This window comes from Canis lupus, chromosome 14 (genome assembly GCF_011100685.1).
Source record: "Canis lupus familiaris isolate Mischka breed German Shepherd chromosome 14, alternate assembly UU_Cfam_GSD_1.0, whole genome shotgun sequence".
NCBI classification, from domain to species: domain Eukaryota; kingdom Metazoa; phylum Chordata; class Mammalia; order Carnivora; family Canidae; genus Canis; species Canis lupus.
Genome location: NC_049235.1, coordinates 35377815 through 35390782, shown reverse-complemented (window position 1 = coordinate 35390782; position 12968 = coordinate 35377815).

The following is a 12968-nucleotide window of genomic DNA, read 5'->3' as shown; positions in this document are numbered from 1 at the left end:
ATGGGCAGTTGGAAGGAGGTGCTTTAGTTGCCAGGTACATTAAATGCTGCCTAGCCAGGAAGCCAAAGTGGTGGCCAATGGGTACCTGACATGGTATCAGATTCAACACCAGGGATTCTTTCAGCAAAGGTGCTGGGCAATACCAAAGTCTATGGATTAAAAATAATAATAATAAAAGGAAAGAAAAGAAAAGAAAAGGTTGTGAATTTTTCACTGGACTGTTTGGGAACTTCTTCATGGCACAGTGATATTGATGTGGCAAAAATTGTTCTGTCCAAATCACATGAAGCTATGAAGGTACTTCTGTTTGGCAGAGGTAGGATCACATATGGACAAGCAGATAATGGGATAGTTTGAGAGACAGTCTATGTAAGAGAGAAAGCCAAGATGGTGGAGGGAGATACACAATGGGAAATTTCAAGATGAGGGAACTAGAATGCTTTGCAATATGAGTAAGGGTTAATGGAGACCAGACACGACCAAAAACATATTCATCTGTTAATAAAGGTCAAGTCAGGTAGAAAAGAGCACATGGTCTAAAAAAAGTGACTAATCCACGAAGACAAAAAGACTCCAAATGTGGAGCCTCTACATGTCAGAAGAAAATCACTTTGGCTTGGATAACAAAATGGATCCAGGGCCCCATTAGAAATTCCCAAGGATACTCAAGTGTCAGGGTTGGTAGAGTCACCAGTGACCAAGAGAAAGAGAAAAAGGACTACACTATAAAAGAATGAGAGGTTTGTGTAAAGCTGCAAAAAGAGGAACAAGAAAATGAGATTGTACCTTTGCCAGTGGAGTACTACAGTTTATGCCCCATATAGCTGGACATCAGCAATGAGAAGGTGAGAAATGCTGAGAACCAATACATGAACGCTAACATAGAGGAACAAAGGATAGCCTGAAGAGGAAAAATGTGTATTTCTTTGGGGGTAGTATAATGATAGGAAGTCTTCTGAATGGGGACACCTGCCTATTTTTAATTTAATCTGTATATAAGTCAATTACATAAATACAGTCTTTCATTTGCTCATATTAGGGTGGTTCTTAAACTCTAAACTCCATACAAAACTGGACACCATGTCTAGAAATTCCCTTCATATGCCATTTAGCTCTGTACAGTATTGATAAGACACACCCTAGATTGTTTCTCTGATGCTAGGGCCAATAATATGTTGGGAATCACTATAATATGATGGAGAAAACACAGATTTTACTATCATGAATTCGGATTTGAACCCAGCACCACAAATTGCTAACTGTAATGCTCTGGATACATTTCTGATCCTTACATAACAATAGTTTCTTCTTCCATAAAATGAAAGCAATATAGTAAAACTTATTATCAGTTGGTGGTTGTTATGAGTGATAATTTACAGAAAGTATCTAGGGTCTGATACATACACGATACTCAGTAAGCAATGTTGTCTTTAGAAGTCTCTAAAGACTTCCAGTATTACTACAAAACTCTTTATTGTCTCGTTGTTTGAATGTACTATTTTCTCCCCTCCTAGGAATCAGTGGGGGAAAAAATTGTCATTTTTCACATTTTTTTCTTCCTTGAGTACAAGGTGATATTTCCAAGGCAAGTTATCATGAGTACAATTTACTGTTTTTGTGGTATTTTTTTTTCTTCTTCCTTCCTCTAGAGGTACTGAAGCAGGATGGATTTTTTTTTTCATTTTTATTTTATTTCTATTGGGCAGATAGAAGCAAATTTTATTCCCTCTACCTAGAAGAGACTAATGAACAACCAAGATTGTTTCACTACGGAGTATTTTAAATTGTACTTTAGGTTCATCTTGGATATAAAGAATAAAGGCAGTGGCAAAAAGCATCTGAGAACGACACGTAAACATTTTCACTTCCCTGTTCAAAGAGGCCTCCTAACTATAAGAAATCTCAACCATCTAAGCCTATTAAAATTTGTCAATACTACCGGTCAAAATAATAGATGTCAACTGCTTCCACATGATCAAGTTTTTCACTTTTAATAGAGTGACTTGAGGCAGAATTTAGTGATTTTATGAGTCTCTTCTTGATTTCCAGAAAAGGACTGCTATTTTACACAGGTCATATTTCCTTGTCCTCTTTCTTCAGTGATTGAATGATGGGCAGTGTTTAGAGAGAGTTGTTAGTTTGAGTCCCTCATGCAGATGGCAATAATTCACTGGTGAAGTGTTTAAACAAGGCAGCTGATAAATCATAAAATTCTTCCCTTTCCCCCAGGGATTAGCTCTTGAAACTCATGAGGGGACAGAGGAGATTACTTTCTGATATCTCTTGGAATTATGTAGCATCTTAAGGTGCTGCTCCTCAGGGGAGAAAAACAAACAAAGCTCCACATCTTTTGTGGGGAGAAGAGCAGATCCATGAGCAGACTTCAATCCAGCTAAGAATACACCTTGATTTACAGCCATATATACATATATATTTTAAAAATTTCATAGCACACACATCCAGTCGCCTGACATTGAAGGAGTTTTTCCTGGGAGTCAATTTACTGTACTTCAAAGGCCCCAATAACTTCACTTTGCTTCCAGCAGTCCCACAGAAGTGCACAAAATGAAAGTGACACCGAGTAACTCAGATATTTCAGCCTCCCGCCAAGGAGCTGCTGAAGTGCTTCCATGTTGAGGCTGAGTCCTCCTGTAATGATGGTTAACGACTCTGTGCTCTAACTAGATGTGGCTGTGGGTTACTGCTGCTCTGAGAATGAGAAGGAAACCATAATTCATCTGATGTGGCTTTTTATTTTATTTTATTTTATTTTTTTGCCAAGAAACAGGTTAGCATTGACAAATAGCAAACGATTGTGCAAAATTCCTGCATAAGTTGTGAGTGACTAGAGAGCCATCATTTCCTCTGACACAGATCCCTATTGCACTGTTAAATGAGGAACCTGGCAAAACACTGAAAATTAGGATAGGGTGATTGATTTCTTTACAAATAGAGAAACGCTATGGTACAAATTCTATAAAAATATTTTTAAGCTATAGTCCAATATGGTCAGTTTGATCATCTACATTAGAATTACGAGTAACATAACTCTTTACTGTTAATGCTTCCTAATTCGTTCAGACATATGGGCTAACATGCATTAAATACCTACTATGTGTAAATCACTGGACAAGGAACTCCACAGGATATAAAGATGAATCAGATAGAGTCCCTGACCCTTAGAGCTTGGGAAGAAGTTGAAGCCAGAGCTAAAAAAAACATATATATCAAAAATAGTAACATAAGAGAACATGTGGAAATGCCGTAATAATAGAGCTTTTGAAATTGTTAGAGATGCAGAGGTGACTCCTGGCCAGGAAAGCTTATAGATGAAACTGGTGGTAGGGGTGCAGATTTTTGGGGAAAAATTATAACTGAGAATCAGAGATGCCTTCAACAGAGAGAGCAACATGAACAAACACACAGAGGTGTGTAATTAGCATGCATTTTGGGGGAGAAGCAAGACACCAGCTTTACCACAAAATATAAAATTTACATAAACTGGAAAGCTAGCTTGGTCCCAGAATGTGGACTACCCCAACAGTTAGAAATTTGTTATTTATTTATTTATTTGAAAAAGATTTTATTTATTTATTCATGAGAGACACAAAAAGAGAGGCAGAGACACAGGAAAAGGGAGAAGCAGGCTCCCCATCGGTAGCCCAATGCGGGACTCAATCCTGGGACTCTGGGAGGATCACGCCCTGAGCCAAAGGCAGATGCTCTCAATCCTGGGACTCTGGGAGGATCACGCCCTGAGCCAAAGGCAGATGCTCGACCACTGAGCCACAAAGGCATCCCTGTTATTGTTTATTTTATTTTATTTTTTTATTTTTTTAAAGACTTTATTTATTCATAGAGACACACAGAGAGAGAGAGGCAGAGACACAGGCAGAGAGAGAAGCAGGCTCCATGCAGAGAGCCTGACATGGGACTCGATCCAGGGTCTCCAGGATCACGCCCTGGGCTGCAGGCCGTGCTAAACCTCTGCGCCACTGGGGCTGCCCCCTGTTATTGTTTAAATAATTTTCTACTGCTTAGGTTTCTGAACTGGAGAGTGACATGATTAAAGAAATTCGTTAGGGAGATTATTTTGGTGTGGCAGGTAGAGTGGATTATCTATCTCCGCCTATGAGATGAACGTGCTTGAAGAATGGTCTGAGGTAATTATCTGCTATTATTTTTAGTTTCCAATCTAATGTTCTTCTGTTGAGCTTGAAAAATCAGAGACTCTATTACTCATAAATATCAAACCATATTTATCATCTAAATTTTTCATTTGTAGAGACTCAGTAAGGTTTCCTTTCAATTTTACTGTCTTCTCTCCTTTCGTATTCTTTAATGTCAGCAATACTCAAAATTTTAAAAAATTTCTCAAATAGTCATGACATTTTTTTAAATGAGGTAATTATTTTTAAAATGTTGAGATAACCTTCTTTGATGTGGTCTCTTCTCTACCTTTAGTGGTGGAGTTTGTTTTGCCCATCTTCAGATCGATTTCTAGGGTATATAGGATGATTTGATGTTTTCCTAGTTGTATTCATGGGACAAGGCGAGCCCAGGGTCCTCCTACTCTACCACCATCTTCCCCTCGCCTACCTCAAAAAATTTTTTTAAATTTTTAAAAAATTTTTATTTATTTATGATAGTCACACACAGAGAGAGAGGCAGAGACATAGGCAGAGGGAGAAGCAGGCTCCATGCACCGGGAGCCTGACGTGGGATTCGATCCCAGGTCTCCAGGATCGCGCCCTGGGCCAAAGGCAGGTGCCAAACCGCTGCGCCACCCAGGGATCCCCCTCAAAAAATTTTAAGTCGAGTATTTTACTATTCCTTGATTTTGCATACTGCCTCTGGACACTCAAAGGAGATCTAGAATTAAATATCAAGTGATTTAAAAACTTCTACCAGAACTTCCAGAGACTTGATGATCACAGTGCTGGTGAAATTGTTCTCTATTTTACCCTAAAGGATGATGAGTAAAATGACATTACTATCAAAGTCCTTCAGAGCAGTGGCTATGCTAAGCTCAGAAGTCCTGGTCCACCCTTTTACTCCATCACTGTCTTCTTAGAGGAAGCGTGAAGAGTGTTCCCTCTCACTGCCTAGAAAGCAGCACTTTTACCACACACTGTGGTTGAGTGTATACTAAGAATTCTTTTCTGGTGGGTCAGTTTCTAGGAGTTGATATGTACTGCAACTCCTGGAGATCGGCATATTCAACACTCTTTCAAATCCCCTTCCACCTGCCCTCCTGTACGTAAATACTAGAAGGCTAAAAACTCTATTTCTCACACTCCCTTACAACTAAGTTTCTGTTTATGATCTATGTTCTGCTGAGAAAAAAACTTGACAGCAGAAGAGAGCAACATGAGGAGGCAGCCACATATGAGGGGACTGGATCGTTAGATAAGCATTATAGCAGTGGAGTTTCGTTCTTCTGGATCAACTGCTGTGAAAAATTTTCTCACCACTTCCCCACATCATAGGTGTAAGCGTATGTAGGTTTTGCTATAACCTCACTGAATGGTTGGCCATTTCTCCTGGCTGTATCCAAACTTAGTTTTCTTCCTGTAAGTTCACTACCTAGTAGCTTGAAATAAATCTAATAAAGTTTAACATAGCTGGAGTGGATCCTGCTGTCTGCAACCAATAACCCTGAATGATACAGCTTGAATGCTAGCTGACCATGGAGCTTTTCCATGGGAGTGGGATGGCCCAGCAAAGCAAGGAGTGGGCTGTTGGCCCTGAGTGGTGTACTGTACTTGGTGTAAATCTTCCACAAGTTAAATTGCTTTCTTTCTCTCTAAATTTTTAAAAAAATTTTTTAAAATTTTTATTTATTTATGATAGTCACAGAGAGAGAGAGAGGCAGAGACACAGGCAGAGGGAGAAGCAGGCTCCATGCACCGGGAGCCCGACATGGGATTCGATCCCGGGTCTCCAGGATCGCGCCCTGGGCCAAAGGCAGGCACTAAACCGTTGCACCACCCAGGGATCCCACTTTCTGTCTCTCTAATATGCAGATGGTGATATATACGGGATGACTGTTCTTGTGATATCCTTTGGATTGCAAGAAACAACTACTCAGATTATTTAAGTCGTAGAAGATGGATAGCTGGGAAGTTGCAGGGTGGAGGGTGGATATTGTAAGTGTGTAATGATGGCATCTGGGATGTCAGGGGACTCCAGCAATAGGAAACAAAGTTCAGTCTTAGAAGACTTGATGCTTGATCTTATAGCTGCTTTAGGGGCCCTAACAGAAGGATTTTGAGGGGTTTCACTTTGATGTTCTGCTATTAACATCACCTAGCTACTTTAGGATGTCAACTAGTTACTTATCTTTCTGTTAAATGGAATATTCATCAAGTTTCCGGATTTTTGTTCTTTATAACTTGGGCTTCTCATAATTGTTCATGGCCATGACCTTATCAATGGCTCTAAGTATATCTTCTCAACTTTAGCTCCTCTTCTAAGTGCTGGATTCTCTCTGAGGTTCTTTTTCTTTCTTTAATTTTTTTAAAAGATTTTATTTATTTATTTATGAGAGACAAAGAGAAATAGGGGCAGAGACATAGGCAGAGGGAGAAGTAGGCTTCATGCGGGGAGCCCGATGTGGGACTCGACCCCAGGACTCTGGGATCACACCCTAAGCCCAAGGCAGGGCTCAACCGTTAAGCCACCCAGGTGTCCTTCTCTCTGAGGTTCTAAAACAAAATTCCTAAGTATTAAAATCTAATTAATCAAGTTCATTGTTTTATGCCAAGCATGAGTCACTGCTCAGAATGGCCACCTCAACTGAGGTTGGGCGGTCAACATAGCAGGAATGGCAAACTATTCTCCAAATTTGTGTTCCCTTTCCACAAGATAGAACTGTCATTCAAAAAGCACCTATATTGGAGCACCTGGGTGGCTCAGTGATAGAGCATCTGCCTTTGGCTCAGGTCGTGATCCCAGGGTCCCAGGATTGAGTCCCACAATCAGGCTCTTCATGGGGAGCCTGCTTCTCCCTCCGCCTATGTCTCTGCCTCTCTCTGTGTCTCTCATGAATTCAAATAAAATCTTAAAAAAAAAAAAAGCACCTACATTTATTCTTTTATCTAGGGAGCCATGTAACCACTCTTGCCAACAGAATGCAAACAGAAATTTGCGTCACTTTAGGCAACTAAAAAATAGGTATGTGTTTTACCTTCTCTCTTTCTCTTTCCACAGACAATAGTGGAGACACAAGATAAAAAGAATCTGGATCATCAAATTACCATGTGGATGCCAACCATCAATTTCCTGAAACATCTACAGTACTCTGTAGCTACTGAGTCTCAAACTTTCATTAGTAAATTCTATCAGTAAGTCCATTTTCTACTGAAAATTTGAGATTTATTTGTTGGAGCACCTGACATTATCTTGACCCTAAGTAGTTGTAGAAAATGTCATTATAATACTTTCCGAAGACTGCTGTAACAAAGTACCAGAAACTGAACGGTCTAAAACTTCCCTTGTTCATCTCTGTGAGATCTGGAGGTCTGAGGTCAAAGTATCTGCGGGCCATTCTGATTCCAAAGGCTCCAGGAAAGGATGCTTCATGGCCCCTTCCTAGCTTCTGGTGTTACCAGCAATCCCTTGGCTTGTGGCCACATCACTCCTGTCTCTGCCTCCACTGTCACATGCCCACTTTCCTATGTCTGCTTTGTCTCTGCGTCTGATTCTCTCCCTCCTTTCTCCTAGGAAGACACCAGTTATTCAATTTGGGGGCCTAACTTCATCCAATATGACCTTGACTTACATAGTTATACCTACAAAGGCCCTATTCCCCAAATAAAGTCACATTCTGAAGCACCAGGTGGGCATGAATTTTAAGGGTATGCGGTTCAATCCTACTAGTATAGTCACCTAGTACAAAATGTAGCTCTGGAGAGTGCCGCTTTGGCAGATGATATAGGCATGTTAAGGCTCATTAAGATCAACGTATTTAGGGCAGCCCAGGTGGTTCAGTGGTTTAGTGCCGCCTTCAGCCCAGGGCCTGATCCTAGAGACCCGGGATTGAGTCCCACGTTGGGCTCCCTGCATGGAGCCTGCTTCTCCCTCTGCCTGTGTCTCTGCCTCTCTCTCTGTCTCTCATGAATAAATAAATAAAATCTTAAAAAAAAAATCAACGTATTTAGCAAAATTGAAAAAAAAAAAGTCAATCTTAAGATCGAAAGAGCTTTGCTTTGAATTCACATAAATCATTCATTTGTTCAAAAAGATTCAAGGCAGGGATCCCTGGGTGGCGCAGTGGTTTAGCGCCTGCCTTTGGCCCAGGGCGCGATCCTGGAGACCCGGGATCGAATCCCACGTCAGGCTCCCGGTGCATGGAGCCTGCTTCTCCCTCTGCCTGTGTCTCTGCCTCTCTCTCTCTCTCTGTGACTATCATAAATAAGTAAAAATTAAAAAAAAAAAAAAAAAAAGATTCAAGGCAGATGAGATTCCTCCCTGCATCGAACTTGCAGTTTAGCAGAGAAGTCAGATATCAAACACTAATTATGCAAATAACTATGTAGGTAGGCTTGTAATAGATGCTTTGAAGGAGAATATAGGTGCAACATGAGTGGAGATATAATCAGGCCACCCTAAGGAAGGAATGTCTAAGACAAAACCTTAAGAGAAGTTTGTCATGTGTGTTTGGGTTGGGCACTATACAAACCATGGGGGCATCTTTTACATCGAAATCTATGTGAATGGTGCACCTGGGTTTTGTGCAGAGCACAATCTATGAAGCTGAACATGGTAGTTCTGCTTTAATAAGTAGGAATTAGATACAGAATGTTAAGCAGGTGTGTGTGGGGTGGTAGTGGTGGTGGTGGTGGTGGTGGTGGTGGGGATAGTGCCAAGAAAGAAGATAGATATTTGAGATAGAGGGAACAACATATTACAGGTCCTGGTTTGGGAAGGTGCTTCACCTTCCTAGCTATCAGACACGGAAAAAAATTATCTAAACTCTCAGAGTCTCCGTTATTTTACCGGTACAACTGAGGATAATAGTATCCATGTAACACAAGTCTTGTAAGACTTCAGTCCTCGGGGCGGGGAGGGGGGAGGGGAAGCACAATGCCTAGCACCGAGTAATGTTCAGTCCCTGCGTTTCCTCCTTTGGTTTCCTAGACACAAGGTGAACTTGGGGTTACCAATATGACACCTAATAAACAGAAGCTAACTCTCTTACACCTCTACCACCAACACTCGAAGTTCTAGGACTGCCAATGGTTGCTAAATAAAGCTTGCTTTCCAGGCAGCCTGTGTGAGAAAGTCAGTCCTTTCTCAGATCTGGCCAAAATGACAAAGAACGCTAGGCTCGAGATGACCAAAAAGAAAACTGAAATGATGCCACCACCTGCCCCCACCGCACAGCCCACACCCTCCTCCATGCCCACACGCTGATCTTATCTCTTGCTCCATCTGACGCTTTGATCTTCCAGGAGGCAGCTTATGCTATTCTTTTCCTATGTTCCCACTCTAACTTTTTAAATGTTTTAATTTTCTTTGACTGTGGTAAAACAGATATAACTCGAAGCTTACCATTTAACCCATTTTTCAGTGTACAATTCAGTGCTAGTAAGTCTATTAACAATGCTGCGCAGCCATTGCCAATATGTATTTCCAGAGTGTTTTCATCACCCAAAACAGAAACTCTGTGCCCGTTAAACAAGAACTCCTCCTTTTCCTCTTCCCCTGGCAACCTCTATTCTACTTCCTGTCTCTATGAATTTGCCTGTTCTAGGTGTCTCAGATGAGTATTGTATGACATTTGTCGTTTTTTTCTTTTTAAAAGATTTAATTTATTTATTCCAGAGAGAGAGAGAGAGAGAGAGAGAGATACAGGCAGAGGGAGAAACAGGCTCCATGTAGTCCATGTAGGGAGCACAACGTGGGACTCGATCCTGGGTCTCCAGGATCACACCCTGGGCTGAAGGTGACACTAAACCACTGAGCCACCCGGGCTGCCCAACATTTGTCCTTTTGTGTCAAGCTTGTTTCACTTACGTAATGTTTTCAGGGTTCATCTGTGTTGTAACATGTATCACAATTTCCTTCCTTTTCACAATTCAATAAGATTCTATGGTATGTATCTATCACATCTCATTGTACTGCTATTGCTGGTCTGTCCCCACTTGATGGCAGATGAAGTAGAGAGAATTTCTGCAGTGGACCCCCCACAAATGTCCTGCCTGAGCCCCTGGGATCTGTGGATATCTAAAATCGGGAGCTATTACTCCTGGGATTATGTTGAAGATTAATCTGGATTAGCTGGAGAGGCCCAGTGTAATTACATAAGCCCTTAAAAGCAGAGAGTTTTCTCTGGCTGGTGGCTGAGGAAGGCAGAGAGCTACCAGGTGCTGGCATATGGTCGCTGGCTTGAAGAAGCAAAGGGCCATGTGAATAGGAAAGCAGATGGCTTTAAGAGCTGAAGGGACTCCAGATGACATAACACAGGAACCCGGATCTCATAACTGCAAGAAACTGAATTCTGTCAACCTAATGAATGCCCTTGGGATCCTGAGATCTACTTGAGATCCCAGCCTGACTGATGCCCCGATTTTGGCTGTCTCAGACCCTGAGTGGAGATTCCTGCCATGCGCCACTGGATTCCTGACACTGTGGTGGGAGCTGATAAATGGGTTTTGGTTAAACCACGGAATTTGTGGCCATTTGTTACTGAGTGATAGAAAACTACTACTGCAGCTTCTCTGCTGTTCCTTTAATCCCCAGTATTCAGCCCAGGGCCTGGAATTGATCAGCTTCTCAGCAAACACTAACCAAATAATTAATTGAAGGAGATGGGAAGCAGGGATGATGGAAGGAAAACTGAAAAAAGAATGGAAAATAGAGGGAATGAAGAACGAAAGAGAGATCTAGCAAAGAGGAGAGGATTTGAAAGAGGAGGGGTCTCCACTGAAAAGTTCCTGATGGAAATATGTCCAAAAATTATCTGGATTATTCATCACCTTCTCCAGAAATCCTCTTTGGCCAGTGCTTTTTTCATTTGTAGTTGATGTTTTGATTATTCAGTTGTGCAAATCAGCCTTTTGTGGAGTGTCCTGCTGGCATGACCTGTGACTTGCATGAACAGAAATCATAAATATGATTTTGTTTTAATTAAGAACAGCACAGATTTAAGGCTTGAACATTTGTTTTCTGATCTTGTATGTGCCCAGAGAGTAAGGAATGGCCTGCTGGTAAAGTCCCTGAGGGTAGTAAGTCAAGGGGAATTGGGACATTAATGTGTCTGGGTTTCGAGGGAACTTGGCAGAAATAATTGTAAGTTATTTTTGTGAAATTATATGCCTTTTTCTACTCTAAGAAACAAAGAATGAGTTGATCCCTTGCATGACCACATATCTGGGTTTTCAATAATGTAAAGAGAGGCACAAGCTTCTAATATCTAAAATGTCACTTTTATAGCTCCTCATGTAAATAGGAGGACAATTTCTTTGACACAAAGTGTCTTTCTCCTCCGTATACTACAGGCCTTGTAATTTCGTTATTAGACAAGCATTTCTTTAGATTACAAATTGATGCTAACCCTTATGAAATATAGCTACATCACCAGGAGGAGTAAAATTCATTAACCTTTAAACATTAATAAAACATATCAGCTGACTTTTCTTTCTCTTGCATGTAAGCAGGGAGAAACCTTTATTGGTGGTGGTGGGGGGTGGGGACACTGAGAAGGAACTAGCATCAAAGTCAACTTCACTGTTCTCGAATTCTCTGTAACATAGCCCTTGCTAGACGGATGGAAATTCAGTTCCAATTTTTTAAAAATGATTTTCCTTATTTATTTGAGAAAGAGTGAGAGCTTGATGGGGAGGACATGGGGAGGAGAGGCTGAGGGAGAGGGAGAGAGAGAATCTCAAGCAGACTCCCCACTGAGAGTGGAGCCCCACGCAGGGCTCAATCCAATGACCCTGAGATCAGGACCCGAGTCAAAACCAACAGTTGGACATTTAGCCAACTGAGCTACCCAGGCACCCTGAGCTCCAATTTTGATTTTACAACCCCATCTACCACACTGTCAAACCCATGCTCAAATGTCAAGGCGAGGAAGGCTGCTGTAGAGCTGAGCTGCTTCTTTTATCTGATTAGACATGATGCTCATCATGATATTTATTTAAAAATATATAGGGGGCACCTGGGTGGCTCCATCAGTTAAGCATCTGGCTTTGTCTCAGGGTCCTGGGATCAAGCCTCATGTGGGGCTCCTCACTCAGCAGGGAGTCTGCTTGACCCCTCCCCCTGCTCTCTCATCTCTTTCAAATAAATAAAATCTTTAAATATATATATCTATTTACCATTGATACAATTTTTAATTTTCTTATTAATAATTTTAAATCATTTTCTCCCAACCCCCAGTGTTATTGAGGCATAATCGACAAATACAAGGTTTATTTCTCACAGTGACAGAATGATGACATCATGTAATTAAAGAAAAACAGGAAACCTTTTTCGGCATGTAACTGAAGAGTCCAGAAGAGTGTGGGTTTCAAACAGAGATGGAGATGGAGGGCCCTTGCATCAATGTTCACAGAAACTGCGTCCTGCTCTCTTCCTCACTCTTTCTCTCTTCTTCGATTCTTCCTTCATCCCTTACCACCCCCAATCTCCTCTCTCTCTCTTTCTGTGTGTCAAATTCTGCTTACCCTGTGCTGGCTTTCATTTCTAAAATTTGTTTTCCCCTGGTAAAAGAGATGGTGTCCTACAGTGCTCCAGGGATACATTCTGCTTTTGAGCTTATAATTTCACAGAGAAAAAAATGCAGCTCAAGTACCGGGAATGACCCTAACTGGCCAAGGTTTGATGACTGACTTCCCCTATCCCTGAACACAGTGATTGGTTTCCTGTTCTCTATATGAGAGGGAGGTTCTCTTATCAGAAGAGGAGGGAAGAGAAAACTGTCTTATGCAGCTGAATCTCAATTTCTGCAATCTAAT